Source organism: Artemia sp. Qi Xiang Cuo, chromosome 4, assembly GCF_049724085.1.
Source record: "Artemia sp. Qi Xiang Cuo chromosome 4, ASM4972408v1, whole genome shotgun sequence".
Taxonomy (NCBI): domain Eukaryota; kingdom Metazoa; phylum Arthropoda; class Branchiopoda; order Anostraca; family Artemiidae; genus Artemia; species Artemia sp. Qi Xiang Cuo.
This window is the reverse complement of record NC_142797.1, coordinates 48,983,561-49,001,349: the sequence shown is the minus strand read 5'-3', so window position 1 is coordinate 49,001,349 and position 17,789 is coordinate 48,983,561. Positions and strand designations below refer to the sequence as shown.

Here is a 17,789-nt window from a genome sequence, read left to right as displayed (position 1 = left end):
GGGCATTAAAAAGTTGAAATTGGAAATTGGGGGGGGGGGTTGTTTGAACAAAATCAAAACCTTCTATATCATCCTTTAGATTGTTGAAAGTTGGAGCTTTCAGAATATGTATATATAGAGTAGAGAAGTAAATGCTACTGCTAAGCAGCACGTTTTTTTTAAATAATAATAATCAAATTTTATAAAAACAGTAGGGGTGATTCAGACACTTTGAAAATAAGCTATTTTTCATTTATAGGTTGTTCTAGTTCCATACCCGCCATCTCCCCCCTGCTCGTTAGTTGGAGAAGGAGAGGACACGCCTATGGGGCCTTATAACAACAACAATAAAATATCTCAGCAGGTCAGCGTTAATTCACTTGAATTTATTCCTGATAACATTGATGACTTTTTAAGTGATTTTTTTTAAATGTTGATAATAGCACAGTTGGACAGGATTTGGAAGACTTGAGTCCAAACACACTACAAATTTTAGAAGATTTTACCTGGGAATTAACAGGGGACCCTCCTCTAGCCCCTGATAACATACTTACGCTTCAATCGAATGAAGTGCCTTCCCATAGCCTTATTATTGAACAATGTGGGGGAGGGGGTGGTGATAATAATATACAAGAGGAGATGGGGGTGGGAGGGGGTGATGATAATAATATACAAGAGGGGGTGGGGTCTGGGGGTGTTTATAATAATAATATACAAGAGGGGGAGGTGGGGGAGGGGGGTAATAACCAATTTACGATATTTCCCGAATTTCAACTATCAAACTAAATTTTAAATACAATAGTTGTCTACGCTGCAACCTTTGGTGACCCATTTAATTCGCTTTTGTGTGGTAATTTTGTGTTTGACCCTGTAGAAATTGTTCATGACTATATAGATAGAATTCGTGCACTGCTATAGAACCAAATTCAGTTGTGGGGAGGGGGGAGGGATTCAAATAAGGTTTCTATTGTTTTAAATGTATTTTATTTAAATGAGGGAAAAAGTGAGGTTTACCATCATTATGTACACACCGAGATGCAAGTGATCTATCCAAATTTAGAGAATTTTGAGGGTGTTTTTTCCGAGTGGATAGGTCATATTATTACGCATCTCGAGAATTATAGCGTAAATGGGAGCGGGTCAGTAGTTCTTTATGTTGAAAATTTAAGCGATAATATCTGTAAATTTAAGAAAGATTTTATTTTAAGAGGGGGGCAGGTTCAGTTTTAAAATATAATCCTGATTTAGTAGGTTGTCGTGGTGTCCAACGAATCTGTTTTGAAACAGGTCAAAAATGTTTCAAGTACGCTTTCCTCAAGTCAGCATTTCAGCCTCTAGCAGACGACGCAAAGAAGACGAATTTAGATCAATGGGCTGTACATGGGAAGGAGGGGTCCAATTTTCCCATTGTAGATTTCACTTGTTTAGAGGGGAAATACCCAGTAACGCTCAGGGCTATTGATATTTTTGAACTGGCCAATGCCCATTTAAATATCGGCGTTACTGTGGTTCAGTATGAAACTGAATTTGAAGATGGGGTTTGTTCAAAAAAGAAAGGAATGGTGTTCCCAGTAAGGGGTCCCTCGATTGAATTGGTCAAACACTGGGTTTGGCTGTTGTACACACTATCATCTAGTGACCTAACCAATTCAATTGGCCATTTCAACCCAATCACAGAAATCAGTAGAGTTCTGGGGGAGGGTAAGACAATAGGGGTACGTTTCTACTGTCCGACATGCCTGTCTCGATTCCGTGGCGATATAAAACCACGGGATCATATGAAGCATTGTAGACGGCATGGCTACCAGTCAGTGGAAACGGTTTCAGGGGATAGGGCCATTTTACGTTTTAAAAAGTTCCAAAGCACTCTCCTCCAGGGCAATAAAATCTCGTCGGATTGTGAAGCGAAGCTGGTGGAAGTGAACGAACCTCGATTTCTAAACTGAATCAAAGAACATCAAGCTATTGCAGTGTCCTACGCTCACGCGCAAAGAGACAGTTCTAACACTATGCAGTTGTTAGAAATAGTAGAAACACTGGATGAGGGAGAGTGAATGATCAAGGCACTGACTAAATTAATTGGCACAGCTAATAGCGCTATTTCTCGTGTGAAAAACACGCATTACCCTGTGGTGCTGTCTGCAGAGGATCGACTCGCGATTAAAAATAAAAAAATATGCTGGGTTTGTAAGGGGCAGTTTGAAGAGGGGGATAAGGGGAAAGGGACTAGAGGGAAAAGAGAGGGGGAAGGGGAAATTCAGAGACCACAATCACTTGTGGCAGGAAATATCCTCGGGAGGTAGTAATTTTAGAGGGGTAGCGCATCAATCGTGTAACACAAACGTTAGCCAGCAGTTTTTTATCCCAGTTTTTATTCACAATTCAAATTACGATTTAAAATTTATTTTACCGGCACTGACACGTATGCACAGGGAGGGAGGGGGAGTATATAGTCCATGGGTAAATAATTCATTTACCTATAACATCATTCCCAAATCGGCCGAGAAGTTGGTGCTTATCGAGCTGAAATGGCAGGTAGTAAATAATGGGCATACGTGCTGAAATAAAATCAGGTTTTTAGATTCCTTTAGTTTTTTTCCCAAGGCATTGAGTCAATTGATTCAAGTGCAGAAAAGCGACAATTTTGATAGTTTTCCTTTGCTTAAACAGCACTTTCCAGACAGTGAAATGTATGACCTATTGACCTGTAAATGTGTATACGCATACGATTATTACTGTGCTAGCGCTCGCTTAAGCGAGGTGAAACTACCTCCAATTGAAGCTTTCTATCATTCACTCACCCACAGTGAATGCAAAGCCTAGGAATATGAGTTTGCCAAGAAGGTGTGTACTAAGGGGAATCGTAAAAATGGGTGGGATTATTGTAGACTCTACTTGGCCAGTGACGTTTTAACTCTGTTAGACATAGTCTGCAAGAACACAGACCAAATCTATTGAGAGTTCGGAATAGATATAGGTTATTATTTTTCCACGCCGCATTTGGTGATGGACTTGATTTTAAAAATTAGTAGGGAGGAAATAGGTTTAATCACCGACGTGGATCAACACCTTTTTGCAGAAAGATCAATGAGGGGTAGGTATGTTTTTCATAAGGATCGCGTCTTGACAACCGATCCAAACGGACAAAACAGCAACACCGATGCAAAGTCAAATGCAGTGTTCTTGGACATGAACTCATTGTACCCCTCGGCAATGTCTCACTACTCTTTGCCGTGTGGGAACTATCAATGGCTTGAGAATCGTTGTGAGTTCCCCGTCATTACCACCGTCGAGGACAATGGGCCACAAGGATGGTTCTTTGAAATTAACGGGCACATTCCACTGGCGCTTCGTGATTCAGTCAGAGATTTTGTTTTTCCCTGTATCAATCGACCAGTGAGCAGGGACTCACTGAGCCCCTACAATCAATCATTGGTCGAGGATATGGGGATGCACTGGACCCCCTCTAAGCAAAAACTGATTGCAGATTTGGACCCTAAGGAGAATATAGTTGTTCACCATGTGCTTTTGCACTGGATGGTGAACAATGGTTTCAAGATCACCAAAATACATAGGGTCCTGCAATTCAGTCAGAAACCCTACTTAAAGACGTTTATCGGCACTTTTGTTGATAAACGCTCTCGGGCAAACAGCAAAGTAGAGAAGGAAATGTACAAACTCATTCTAAATTCAGCGTTTGGCAAAATGTGTGAAAGCGTACGCAACAGATCTCGCTGCGACGTCGTGACTGACCCTCAAGAGTATGCACGGATTATTGCAGACCCCAATTTTACAAAGTTCATTAGCAGAGAGGCTGGCATGGTTCTTCTACACAGGAAAAATAGAAATGTGATACTGAACAAGAATATAGCAGGTGGTAGTTCAGTACTTGAAATTTCCGAATAGTTCATTTTGTCGTTTTTTTTAAAAAGTGTGCCATGTGCAATGGCCACGGGCGGGGGACGTTAAAGTTTACTATTGGGATAAAGATTATATGCTGTTAAAGGTAAAAACCGTGGATTTTTTGGGAGATTTAGAAAATGGGGAACACATTAGCTCGCGGATGGATTTCACCAACCGGAATCCGTCCCTCTACCCCGAGTTGGTGAAACGTCAAGCCCCCAACCAACTACTAATGTTAAAATCAGAGACGGGGAGTGATTTAATATCCAGGGGGGTGTTCCCGGGTCCTAAAGTTTATTGCGTAGAAACACATAACAGGGATGTAAAGCAGGCGTGTAAAGGGGTGCCTACACGTTTGGGAAAGAGCAATTTCAACATGAGCGTGTACATAGACTGTGTAAAAAGTAGCCTAGTGCCGAGAGCACAAGTGCTTGCAATTCGCTCTTTACAGTATAAAAATTATACTGTAAGAGTGGAAAATAATGCAATGTCATGTATGTCTGACAAAGTCTAAGTGCTCGAGAATGGTGTAAGTGTACTGCCACATGGCCACTACCTTATTTCAGACCGTGTTGAATGCATAGACTATCGCAATCAACTTGGTCTGGATAAATTAACCTAACCACTAACCCTAACCTAACCACTAACCACTAACCACTAACCTTTCATAAATTAACTAACCTAACCACTAACCTAACCTAACCCTAACCACTAACCACTAACCTTTCATAAATTAACTAACCCAACCTAACCACCTTAAACCAACCACTGACCCAACCTCACCTACAGCAGTGATGACGACGACTATTGTACTGTTTCAATCCCCGGGGGGGGTGGGAGGTCCCGCCCGTAGCCAGCCTTCGGCCCCCCAGGGGGGGGGGGTCCCGCCCGTGGCCGGCCCCGCGGCTCCCCGGAGGGTGGAGGGTATAAATTCATAATGTTCAACTGTGCTATTTTTTAAAGTTCATGTTCCAAGTGTTCCAAGTGTTTTTTTTTCATGTGTTGTACAAATAGTGTGTGTGCTAATGTACATAAAGTGATGCTGGACAAAAAGTGTTTTTTTAAGACAATAAGTGTTGTTGTTGTTGTTGTTCTTGTTGAACAAAAGTGTTTTTTTTATAATAAATGTTGTACATAAAGTGTTTTTTTTTATCGTTGTTCATGTTGAACAAATAGAGTTTTCATGTTGAATAAATGAATGAAATATTGATTTTGTTGTTCTTGTTGAACAAGTGTCATTCTTATGTAGTTCATGTTGAACAAATAGAGTTTTCATGTCAAATAAATGACCATTAAATATTATTTTTGTTGTTCTTGTTAACGTACTAGATAGATCTATGGGAAAATTATTACTACTACTACTACTACTTATTCACTGGACGCGTATTATTTACAGTTAGTTGTAGTCCGACTGTTGTCAACAGCAGCAGCAGCAACATGCATCAATTTAAAACACCCTTCAGATCGTTTCTGTGTGGTCCATCAATGTCGGGGAAAACAACACTTTTAGCTAAAATAATTCAAAATTGTAATAGAATGTTTTTGGAAAAACCAAAGAAAACTTATTATTGCTATAATATTTGGCAGGAGTCCTATGATCAAATAAAAGCTATTGCCACACCCATACCAATACAATTCATACGAGGACTTGATGTTTTCAATAGTATAGAACCAAACTCGTGGCTGATTATTGATGATTTGGCTGAATCCATTGAACAGTTCTCACAGGAAATGCTACAGCTGTTCACCGTTCGCTCTCATCATGAACAGATTTCCATAACCCTAGTTCTACACAATCTGTTTCATCAGAGCAAATGTATGTGAACCCTTGCTTTGAATTGCACCATCTATTGTATCTATCGAGTTGTTCGTGATTCTAGCTCCCTAATAACTCTCAATAAGCAAATATACCCTGGCGCCCCTAAATTTCTGCTGTCAGCGTACACTCAGGTGACAAATAAGCCCTACGGCTACATTTTGCTAGATCTTAATCAGAGCACACCCGAGGATCTACGTGTAGTCACCGACATTTTTGACAATGAAATTACCGTATATCTTCCAGTGAACAGTAGAAAAGGCTATTAGTTACCATTATGACACTGAAGAAACTACACGAACAACGGCATTTATTTTCCGTTTTAGGCACTTCAAAACCTCCACTCAGGATGGCCATACTCAAATATGGTGTTGACAATGATTTCATTAATCTAATATCTGAACTTTGTTTAAATTTGACCGAGGGCAATGTTCAACTGCCAGAAGGTGTTAGACAACAGACAAAGCAACATTGTTCCACTGTACGCGCCTTGTTTTGCAAAAACGAGGGAAAAATTTTTTAAAGAAAACGTCTCCTTCAAGCGGGCGGTAGCTTTTTAACACTTTTACTGCCAATAATTGCAGGACTTGTAAACCGTTTTCTCTAGAGAATGGCTAAACCATATAAATTGACACCATTTGAACTTGTCTTCTCGCCCGTCGAACATTTTGAAGACAATCTAAGCAAATTCAGTAATGATGAGAATATTGCCGATGACAAAAACTGCTTTTACTTCAAGATACGTTGCGACGTGTGGACAAACATAGACTCTATCTTGAGAGACCCGCCGCTGTTATCGTCGCCACCATCGATCCCTCTAAACAGGGATCATATCCTTAAGATACTGCAGCAGCAGTGCAATCAAAGGAGAAGGAATTGAATTCAATTGTATCGAAAATTAGAAACCTATTTCCACTGACCTATCGAGAACAGAGTAAAAGAGTATTATCTTATCTCATGTTGGAAACTGATCATCAAGTTCAAGTCGACAGCACAGGGAAACGAATTATAATTCAGGGACAGAGTTATAATCTAGTTGATTTAATTTGTGATACGGTGACGAATCGTAAAGGACTTTTATCATTTGACAATAATCTATACACCTTTCTAAGTGTATCAAACTTTCCCAAAAGTCTTATTGGCAATACGCAAATTCTTAAGAAACTAAGAGACTATAGTCCTCCAAAAACGCCAACGCCAACAGCATTTGAAAAAGAAGAAGATTCAATCTTGGAAAATAATAGCATCAGCAACAACAACAGCAATGATTTTGTAATACCTGTGACTGCTAGTCAAAAGCGAACACGGATTGATTCATCCTCCAGTGTGCAAAAGGGGAGTGGACATTACACTACGTGTTTGCGTTCGAAATGGTTGAAGTTCTGAAACATGTCTATGAAAATATTGGTGAAGCGGGAAGTTTAAGTTCCCCCAAAACCCTTTCTAAAGTTGTCGCTGGCAGTAGATTAAAAAAAAGCAAAAGAGTATCTACATAATGAATCGAGTTACACACTGCATCGGAATCGCAGGCTTCGTGGCAAACAATATCAACAAACTAAAGTATTCTTCCCTCTGCATATAATGCAAACGGATCTTTTAACTTTAGATGCAATTCAAAAGCGTCACAATGCACCCTACAAATATATTCTGGTGGCAATCAGTGTCTTTCGTCGCTATGCCTATGCCATTCCACTGCGGTCAAAGAGAGGTGTTGAAGTTGCTCAGGCCTTTGAAAGTTTTCTTGAACAGGATTGCTATAGAAAAATTCAATCGGATCGTGGTAGCGAATTTGTTAATCCCCATGTGCAAAACATTCTATTGAAATGTAATACAACACTTTATCATGGTCACAGCCCGATAAAGGCTGCATTGGCTGAACGATTGATAAGAACGATTCGTCTATTAATTTCAAGATATTGTACACTGAAAAATACATCTGCTTTTATTCATGATTTAGATGAAATCATGCGGATATATAACGATCGACTACATCGATTATTGCCCAACTCAAGCCCTTGGGAAGTTCATTACAGTGAAAATACATTTGATGATTTTCTAAAGCAATATTCCAATGGTGAACAAGAAAAAAAATGTGAAGAAGACATTAAATGTTGGTGATATTGTTCGAATTAATAGAACCACCAATATTTTTGAATATTATGGAGCACTGAACTTTTTAAAGTGTTCCAAAACCTGTACACCGAGCCCACGACATATCGACTGCGAGACACCAAAGATGATGAAATTCTCGGCGGTTCTTATGAATATGAATTGCAACAAGTTAGAAACACTAGCGAAATTCATCCAGTTGAAAAGATATTAAAGAGGCTTACTCATAGGGGCAAGAGACAGTCGCTTGTTCGCTGGCTAGGATATAACTCTGATTTTGATTCTTGGGTCAGTGCTGAAGTCATTAACAAGGCCCACTGATTTCAATGTGTCTTTCATGTCCAATGTTTCTGATCCTCTTTACAATGACTTGAATAGAACAAGGGATTTTTGGACGAAACTCTCCCCCACCATCAAATTCGACGGAAAGTATGAAGTGGCCCTTGCCGACTGTATTCTCAAAAATACCTACGAATGAGAAAAGATCGTAAATATGAAATAAAAATTAGACCCTATGATTGGCTGCCACCACCATCCTCAAGTGATCAAGAACAAATTCAAAAGATCAATTGGATGGATTATCCATATATTGAATTACCCTATGAGGAACTCACATGTATGAATGATTTATGTCGTTCTATTAATAAAAGAATTTCCGCTCGTAAAAAAAGAGCTTTTCATTTCAACTATTCAAAGGAGGAGGGTAAGATCTACATTAGTTCACCTATTGCCAATGAAAAGGTTATTCTCAATGATAATCTAAAGGACGTTCTTGGCTTTAAGCTCAATATAATCAACGGTAAAAGTGCCGGAAACACTAATTTCATTTTTGCTGACTACCCACCTGCCTTCTCCACGCACACTTGTATATTTCTCTACGCTTCATTTGTGGAAACATCTCGGGTCGGTAATTCAAATGTTTCCCTCCTACTAGTTCTTGAACGAAAAACCAATCAAGAACATATTCACCACAACAACACAAAGCATCTACAGTATATCCCCGTAAATACTTCCTATTTGGAACTCTGTCAGTTAACACTAAGAAATGAATTAGGTGATCCCCTGGCAATTTCAAAAGGTTTGGCTATGATTACATGCACTTTTCGACCCATCGTTCAATAACAACAAGATGTATAATAGAAAAGTGGTATTCATTTGTCCTGATATTGACTGCTATGTGAATACTCTTGGCCCAAGACAACAGGGCAATGGAATGGACAATTACAAAGGTCGCTCGTCAATGTATGGCTACAGTCTTGGCAGCTGGTTTGCTAAGCTGTTTCACTCTTCACTACCTCTGGCTAGAAAATATCTTGTACCGGCTGCAACAGATTTTGCATCCTCTACACTATACGATTGGGACTCTGGCAAGGATTTAAAAAAAAGTGCTACGGAAAATCTTTGGTCCAGTTCGCGAACCCTTGGCGAGAGATTAAAACAAAATGGAAAAGGTTTAAAAAAAGGTAGAGAAACAATGCATCACTCATCAGTTTCTACTCAGGTCGGAAACGAAAGACATCACCCCTGTCAAAAAAAATAAGGAAAACGCCGACACGGACTGTAAACAGTAGAAGAAGCACCAGGAAGAGAAGTGTTAGATCGAATGTAGATTTCTTTTCCTAAGATTTCCTACCTACTGCATAAGGATTCTCAACCTTCAATCACCGCCTCATTGAATCTATTCAATGCTGAAAATGTTGATGTGAGTGTCAAGCATGGACACTATGAACAATTTTATCCTCAACAACCCCTCTCCGATAATATCCACTTTAAAATTTATTCCAATGAAGGCTAATTCATGTACATATCTTCGACATTTATGGAATTTACAAATGAAAGTCCGGAAATCCGATAATACAGTACCAAATCGAGCCGATGGAATATCCTATGAAAATTGTATATTACATAATTTATTTCGTCAAATCAATGTCTAAATCAATGGCACGGTGGTGAGCACAAGCAACAATCTCTCAAATTATACAAGCTATATGCAATTCATGTTGATGACACCCAAGTCATATAAGGAATTGAGAGGTACCTCCAATGGATATGAATATATTACTAATACTGATAGTACAGATACATTTAAAAATGCTACAACTAGTGAATTACATCTAGTTGGAAAAATATATCATGAAACATTTAATATACCCCAATGGCCACCCCCCAATGTTAAAGTGGATATAAAACTGACGCTTGCACCATCCAATTTCATATTCAGAAAAGAATTTGCTGCCAATCCTGATGTAAGTCTCTCCCTCACCTCGGCAATACTTCATGTACGCAAACAACAAGTCATGAGTTCTGTTGCTTTGGCAGTGGAAAAACTGAGAGTCAGTGGAAATAATATTAAACTACTTGTTCCTCATACAATCACCAATCAACGTCATATTGCCATGGGGTCACAACCCTCACCGACTCATCCCTTATCAATGGTGAAATTCCGTCAAAGCTCGCTTTGGCATTTGTAAAAAGCGCTAGTGCAATAGGATCGTGGACTGGATGTCCACATAAATTTGAAATGTTTGGACTTTCATCTCTTGTGTGCAAAGTAAACGATATCTCACTCTACAATCTCTCTTTTGATAAATCCTATAGAACATTGTATGAGTTGACCATGCAAACCCTAGATCATGATTCGCAACTATTTGAAAATGGTATAACCGAAGAAATGTTTGCTAAAACACATGGTATAATTGTACTATTTTTGTCTGGCACGCAGGATATGAGTATAGTACTTACGGGGAGCGTGCGTTTAGAGTGTATATTTGCTGACCCATTGGCTGAGAGTATTGCCCTAATCTCATTAAATCAATATTAAACCTATTGGGAAACCACTCCCGAAGGCAGTGTTCTACTAGACTTGGCACCATGAACACCAGTCAAATAATCAATGTATTTAATGTGGATCCCTACAAGTCCCAGCACAAATACTACTGTCCGCCCTCGGACTTTCTTGGAAAAACTCAAAGTGGAAACAATACCTTGATTATTGTTAATAGCAGTCCGTTGACTGTGCTGACGGGTCATTGGCTATGCATCTTTCAAACAATGAAGACGACGATTGAATTTTTTGATTCTCTTGGTCTACCCTATACATTCTACACGCCCCACATAAGCAACTATATTGAAAGAAGTGGGAAAACTATTATTCAAAATCAGAGGAGAGTGCAGGATCTGACGACTAAAAGCTGTGGCTTTTGTGCACTACTGTATTTTGTGTTTCGATGTTGCAGCTATACTTAAACGCAGTTTCTCAACATTTATGTTGACAATCCACGTCTGAACGACTTTCTAGTGGAAAATATCCTCTCAGACTTGTACAGTAGTGATTTCATTGCCCTAATAGTAAAGTGCTTAATTATGTTTGTGAATTTGTTTATTAATAAAATGCATATATATATATATATACAACAATGTCTTTAAATCTTCACTTTAGATTTCTTCATCGGTGTATAGGCAACTGTCGTGAACCACTAATGCCGGTAAATCATTTGGATTCACTGTATATTGATCTTGATTGACTGCAAAGTCAGGGTCACATTTTCTACAGTATAATGTAACTTCACTCTTGTTTATATCTCTTTGCAGAGTCAATGATACTATTTGCATTCATATTATGAAATTCACGAGTTTCAATCTGACTATTTGAAGCAATATCACATACAATGTTTTCAAATGGTGAATCACATTCGGTAACTGCCAAATAAAAATCCCTTGGTTTTTAGTCATAATAGGCAGTGTCGTCGCAATGATGACGTAGCAACCAAATTGTCTAGCTACCCCAACAGTTGAATCGTAGACCTGGCTCCTCCTCCCAGAATAATTTAAATCCACGACGATACCAATCTCGTAGAAATAAACTAAAATCACGTTGGGGATTCTTTCCAATCATAGTGGGGTAAGTATTCTCACACTGATCACATTTATAATAGTGACAAATGGAGCACAGGTGTCCTCTAGGGTGAGAGTCACAAATCTCTTCAAGACATGAATTACATCCTTTAATTTGTACTGCATAACCTCTATATAATTTACATGGATTACATAATTTGCACTTTTCACTATAGTCATCAATAATTGTACAATTCTCACACTGAGTTCAACTGCCAAGAGTGTACATGTATAATGGACATGTATAGAACATTTTTTTGGTTTCCGATGTCAACACTCTCTCACAGTTAAATCGAAACTGATCGTTCCTGCTGACGGATAAATTCAGGGTGGAGGAATGAAAGAGGAGTAACTATGTGACGTCACGTCTTTCGAATGGTGGGGGGAGCCATCTACATTGAATCCATTGGCAATGTTTTCAAAAGTGTATCCACGATATGATTCTGCTTTGTTCCAATTAATACATTAACAAATTGAGTATAAGCATTTGAGTCACATCGACAAAGTTTCATACAATAGTCCAATGGGGGAGAATCAATCCCCATTATATTTTCATGTGTTCCCCGAGAGAATATCCTATATTGAAGAGGTAAATCGAGAAAATCATCATCCAAAATCAAATGTTTTTCCATAAACACTAGATTCGACCTAATTCTCTCTTTCTCAAATTTATTTATTTTTCAATCCTTTCACTCTGACTGCTGACTCTAGACTGACCATGAATCGTTAGCCCTTGCATTCTAACCTGACAAAAGAAAGGGAACATTTTCGATTTCGAAACAATTTTATTGAATAATTACAACAATAATACTAAGCATGTACAATTAGCGATACTGTTTATTGTCTTAGATATGTTTCACTAATGCACTTAAAGCACATTGAAGTCTATTCACATGCGCTATATCAACTTTTGCAGCAAAAAATAATTGATCCTCCATTTTAAATTTGCTCAAGGATATCACATATCTTGCACATACTTCATCCCATTCCAGACAAAGCCGTGATCCTCTCGTGATTTCCACCGCAATGTTTGGTGCTCTTGTATTATTACTACCAACTCCATAATCAACTTCTAATAGGGTAAACATTCCACTCATCATCAGCACAAATATATATCCAACTGAGTAAAGTCAAACTGTTCTTCTCAATCCTTTGAATTCAATTCAAAGGATTTAATAAAAACTATAGCAAAAATCCTTTCCTTATATTCTCTGCAATCCTCTCCCGCTAATATGTAAGCGACCCTCTGATTTGCTTAGAAGGAGACACGACATTTGTTTCCCGTCATCGGATCAATAAAATTCCCAATCGATTACGCAATCAATTTCTCGGAAATCCACTTTCCCTTCGATTACGCAGTCAATTTCTCAGAAATCCAAAAACCATAAAAACATCCATAAATTGCTGTACTCGTCGGAGATATTATGTAATCAATTGACAAAAACCATAAAAACATGCATAAATTGCTGTTGACAACCATGAAACATACTTCAATTGTTGTTGACATCCAAGAAACATCCATCAAAGTGAAAAAAATCCTGTTTTTTCAAGTGAGAAAAATCCTGTTTTTTCATTTTCAGGGACAAAAACCATAAAAACATCCATAAATTGCTGTACTCATCGGAAATATTATGTAATAAATTGACAAAAACCATAAAAACATGTATAAATTGCTTGACAACCATGAAACATCCTTCAATTGTTGTTGACATCCAAGAAACATCCATCAAAGTGAGAAAAATCCTTTTTTTCAAGTGAGAAAAATTCTGTTTTTTCAGTCTCAGGGATAAAAACCATAAATTATGTACGTACAGCGTTAGACTCAATTGTAGATGGCAGCAGTGGTGCCCGTCATGACTGGTAACCCTTTCCCTACTAAGGATAACTTCTGGAATTCGTAAGGAAAAAAAATCATTTAATCAAAAAAAAGTTAATGAATCCAAGTGATCATAATATTGAAAAATTTCCAATTTTCAAAAATAGATTAACCACACTGATACGATTGTCGAAACAAAGGTATTATAATAAGTCTTTGGAGAATTCTCCTCGTAAAACCGGTTTTTAATTAATTCTTTTATAAAAAAAAGAAAGAAATTCTAAGTTTTTGTCATCGGCAAACCTAATAAAGATGGCAAAATCTTACCAAAACATCTTTGGAACGAGGAAAACAGTAGGTTTTTAATTGATCTTAGGGAAGTCAATAAAGGTACCAAAGATAGACAATGGGAAATCCGCAGAATTGAAGAAGTTATAACTGATATGGCACGGAAAAATATTTATCTACATTAGATACCAAACACTCTTCTTATGCATGCAATTTATCCGAAGAAAGTCGTTCGTTATTTTCTTTCAATGTTAAAGGTATATCATACCGATTTTTGAAAGCACCAATGGGAGCTAAAAGCAGTCCTAGACAATTTTTGGAATTCATGGGAATAGTTTTCCGGGATGTCCCTAGTAAAACAAATGACAAAATAAATGACTTAACAGCACATTCAGAAAGCGAAAAAATTGAAGATCATTTGAGATATTTACGAATTGTTTTTGAAAGGATATGTGAATTCAACCTTAAACTAAATTTATCAAAATGCTGTTTCTTCGCTAATTCAGTTAATCTGTTAGGTTTCAAAGTCTCACCCCAAGGGATATCTCCCAAGGAATCAAAAATTGAAGCGATTAGGGCCATGACATCGCCTAAGGACGTTTCCGACGTTCGTAATTTCCTAGGCATGACTTAATTTTTACGAAGTTTTTACCTCAACTATGTAGAAATTACTTATCTTTTAGTCCGCCTAACTCGCAAACACGTTCATTTGTTTTTGAACCTATCAAAATGGAGGCTTTTGTAAAACTAAAATACGAACTTACAAATCCACACACAATTCTACTCCGTTTTCCATCGAAACCAGATTATTTTCATTTGTTCACAGATTCTAGCATGAAAGCAATTAGAGCTGTTAGAGCTGTACTTTGTGTAAAATGCAAAACCACAGATCACTTTCAAATAGTCGCAAGTTACTTCAAAATCCTCTGCGACCCGGCATCTAGATATGATAATCATAATAAGGAATTATTTGCACTTTACTCCGGCATTAAATATTTTCAAAAAACCTTTCTCTGGTCTGCTCATACACATTGCTATACACATTGCCGGGCCCTATCTTATTTAAAGAGAGCTAAAGACGTAAATAGAAAATTATGCGAACTAGAGGCCCAGCAGCCCAGATGTCTCCTGTTTAAAAATCAATTCAATTATGAAATTCAATCCCACCGGATGTCCCTTTATTTCTGTCTGCAAAGGCAGTTTTTCGTCGTGTCTTTCCAGTTTAATAATTTCTCTCTCTCCTTCGTTTATTTTCCCTATTTTGTCTTTTCCTAGTGTTTCTCCTTTTTGTGTTTTTCTCTTATATATCGTTATTATTATATTTTTTTTTTTTACTGTATGCTAGTGTTTGTTCTCTTTAATCTTTATTTCATATATATTGTTGGATTTAGGGTAATATTTGTGGTTCTTTTAGTGCCTTATTATTGTGTTGTATGGCCCACAACAAGCCAAGCTTCTTAGCCCAAATAATTTTTCTTTACGTTTGTAATAGACTTTAGTATTAATAAAATGATTGATTGATTGATTGCTGTTTTAATAGACCGTGAGCAATTTACTTTTTATCACTTTCCTGAGATTAAAAATCCTAGCAACCATTTGAACCGTCCTAGTTCAGAATTTGTTGAAGAATGCAGACAAGTATATCTTGATGACTTGAAGCAGGAATTTGACTGCCTTCAAGGTGAATATGTTGATTTTATTGGACTTGGAGAAAAGGAACTCAAATTGGCTCAAAAGCGTGATAAAGAAATAAAAGCAGCGTATAAATTTTTGAAAACAATATCTGAAAAACTATTTGATTTGCGGGAAATAGAGTCTCAGGTAATAGGGCAATTGCCAGGGAGCCACTAGATAGCTCGGGCCCAGATTCAGTAGTTTGTAGAAATCGGTTAACAACGAGGAGTAGGCCTATTGTGACTGGGAGTCACGAACAAGTCCTTACAGGGAGTCAAGTGCTTCTTAGGGAAGTCGCTGAAGCTCCTCTTAAGGATACAAAAAAGAGTTGCATCCATAGGGACGCGAAAAACGGTTGCATTCCAGTGCGCAAAGATGGCACATGCATGTGCTCACAGGGTAATCATGTACATGGACCTGGAATAGAGTCTCCCAGGCTAAAAATTGAGGAAAATGAAGCAAGAATATTACCAAAGTGGCTTCTAAAATATGAACTAGTAATTCATAATGGACTAGTTTATGCAGTCGATAGTACTGGAGATACAAGACGTGTAAATAGATATAAAAATTTGGTACCAAGAGAACTTGTCTCCACTACTATCGCTTTGATGCATGACAAATTTTTGTTAGGTGCCCACCAAGAATATATCAAAACGCTAGAACGAGTACGCGAAATTGCAGTTTTTGAAAACTTACATGTGCTTATACAAAAATATGTAAAAAATTGCGATTCATGTCTTCGTCGAAATATTACGGGTCCTACGCCAAATCCAACTTTGGTTGAAAATATTCCTCAGTCACATCTATTTCATGCATTTTCTATAGAGAGTTCAGGACCCAAGCCATATAAATGTGCGAACGGATATTTGCATGTCCTAATAGCAGTAGAGCATTTTAACAAATATTTAATATTAGCCCCGTCCCATACATTAATGATTCAAAAATTCGTAACTTCATTGCAAAGGAAATTATTTCAAAATATGGAATCCCTGATATCATTTTATGTGATAACCATATGTCTTATAGATCAAAAGTCCTAAATTCTATCACAGAAACTCTCGGAGTTGAAATTAGACACAGTTCATTGAGGCACCCTATGTCGAATGGCTTAGTTGAAAACAGGGTCAAAGCAGTTAAATCTGTTTAGAAAACATTCTTTAATTCTACAAAAAATGAATGGAATGAAATTGTCTCTTTAACTGCACTGCCGTTAAACTCTTCTGTATGCTCTTCTAGAAATCGATTTAACTTAGAAATACTTCATTACTTTCTCGAGAAAGAAATGATATATTCTGGAAAGGTATAAATTGCCTAAAATCTATTTTGAGCAAAACAAAATTACAGAGAAAAATTGAATCAGCACAGTCCATGAGTATTGGGATTATGTCTGGCGGCACATTTATTTTTCTAATCGTTATCGGAGTTTCCACTGTGATTTTCCTCGAATTAAATAAGTTACGGATTGATTATGGAGAAATGAAAAAAACGGCTTTAGAACAATCGAACAGGGTGAAAATGAATAATAAAAAAAAGTAGCCCTAGGTAATGAATACAAAAAAAAAAAAAAATCAAAACAGGTATGAAGAAAAACAAAAATACTTTTTTTCAATAAAAAGGAGGGGGGAGAGATGTAAAGATTGTTACTAGGCCTATACAGATTAGAGATCAGTGTGATTCTCGTATTTAGTGTTTTATTACTTTAAGGGTATATTTTTGGTATGTAGTGTTTTAGTGCCTGTCTCTGCATCCTTTTCCCTTCAAGGTAGTGGTTTACCATGAACACAAGCTGCCAGCCAATGTGAGGCTACTTTGGAGGTCATGGAACCGGAACTCTATACTTGGGACCTGGAAGAGAAGAGGGGGAAAAGAAAAGACGAAAAGACGAAGCTTGTGAGAAGTTCAGCTTTGGAACCAACAGTGACAACAAGGGGTTAGAGGAACACCACTGAGAGAGTTCGAGCAACCTCCACCTTTCTATAATATACGGTGAGCTGGAAGAGTTTAACAACAACCTCCACATCACCTGCTGTCGGAGAGTTTCAGTTACCTCCACTAGCCATCTATAGACGGCAAGCTTGGAGAGTGCAGCAGCGACCTCCACATCAACTGTGCCAGCCGGTGCAAGTTGACTATAGCTCAGATTCTCTACGGCTTCGAGAAGACTGTTCACGAGTATGCATTAGTATTGTATTTTGTTTATTTGTTTATTAAAGTAGTTTTTGCAACATCTTGAGTAGATAAGAACTCAGCATACCACGTTACCCAAAGGCTTGTCCTCGTGGAGGCTTGATCATCCCCTACCCCATTGGG

At 37.8% G+C, this 17,789-nt stretch overlaps 1 protein-coding gene across 1 annotated transcript in view; it reads right to left on the bottom strand.

The window, feature by feature from the left end:
• Positions 1-17,789, bottom strand: part of P5CS (Delta[1]-pyrroline-5-carboxylate synthase) — a 184,416-nt gene that overhangs the window by 18,599 nt on the left and 148,028 nt on the right. The gene's annotated exons all lie outside the window — the stretch shown is intronic.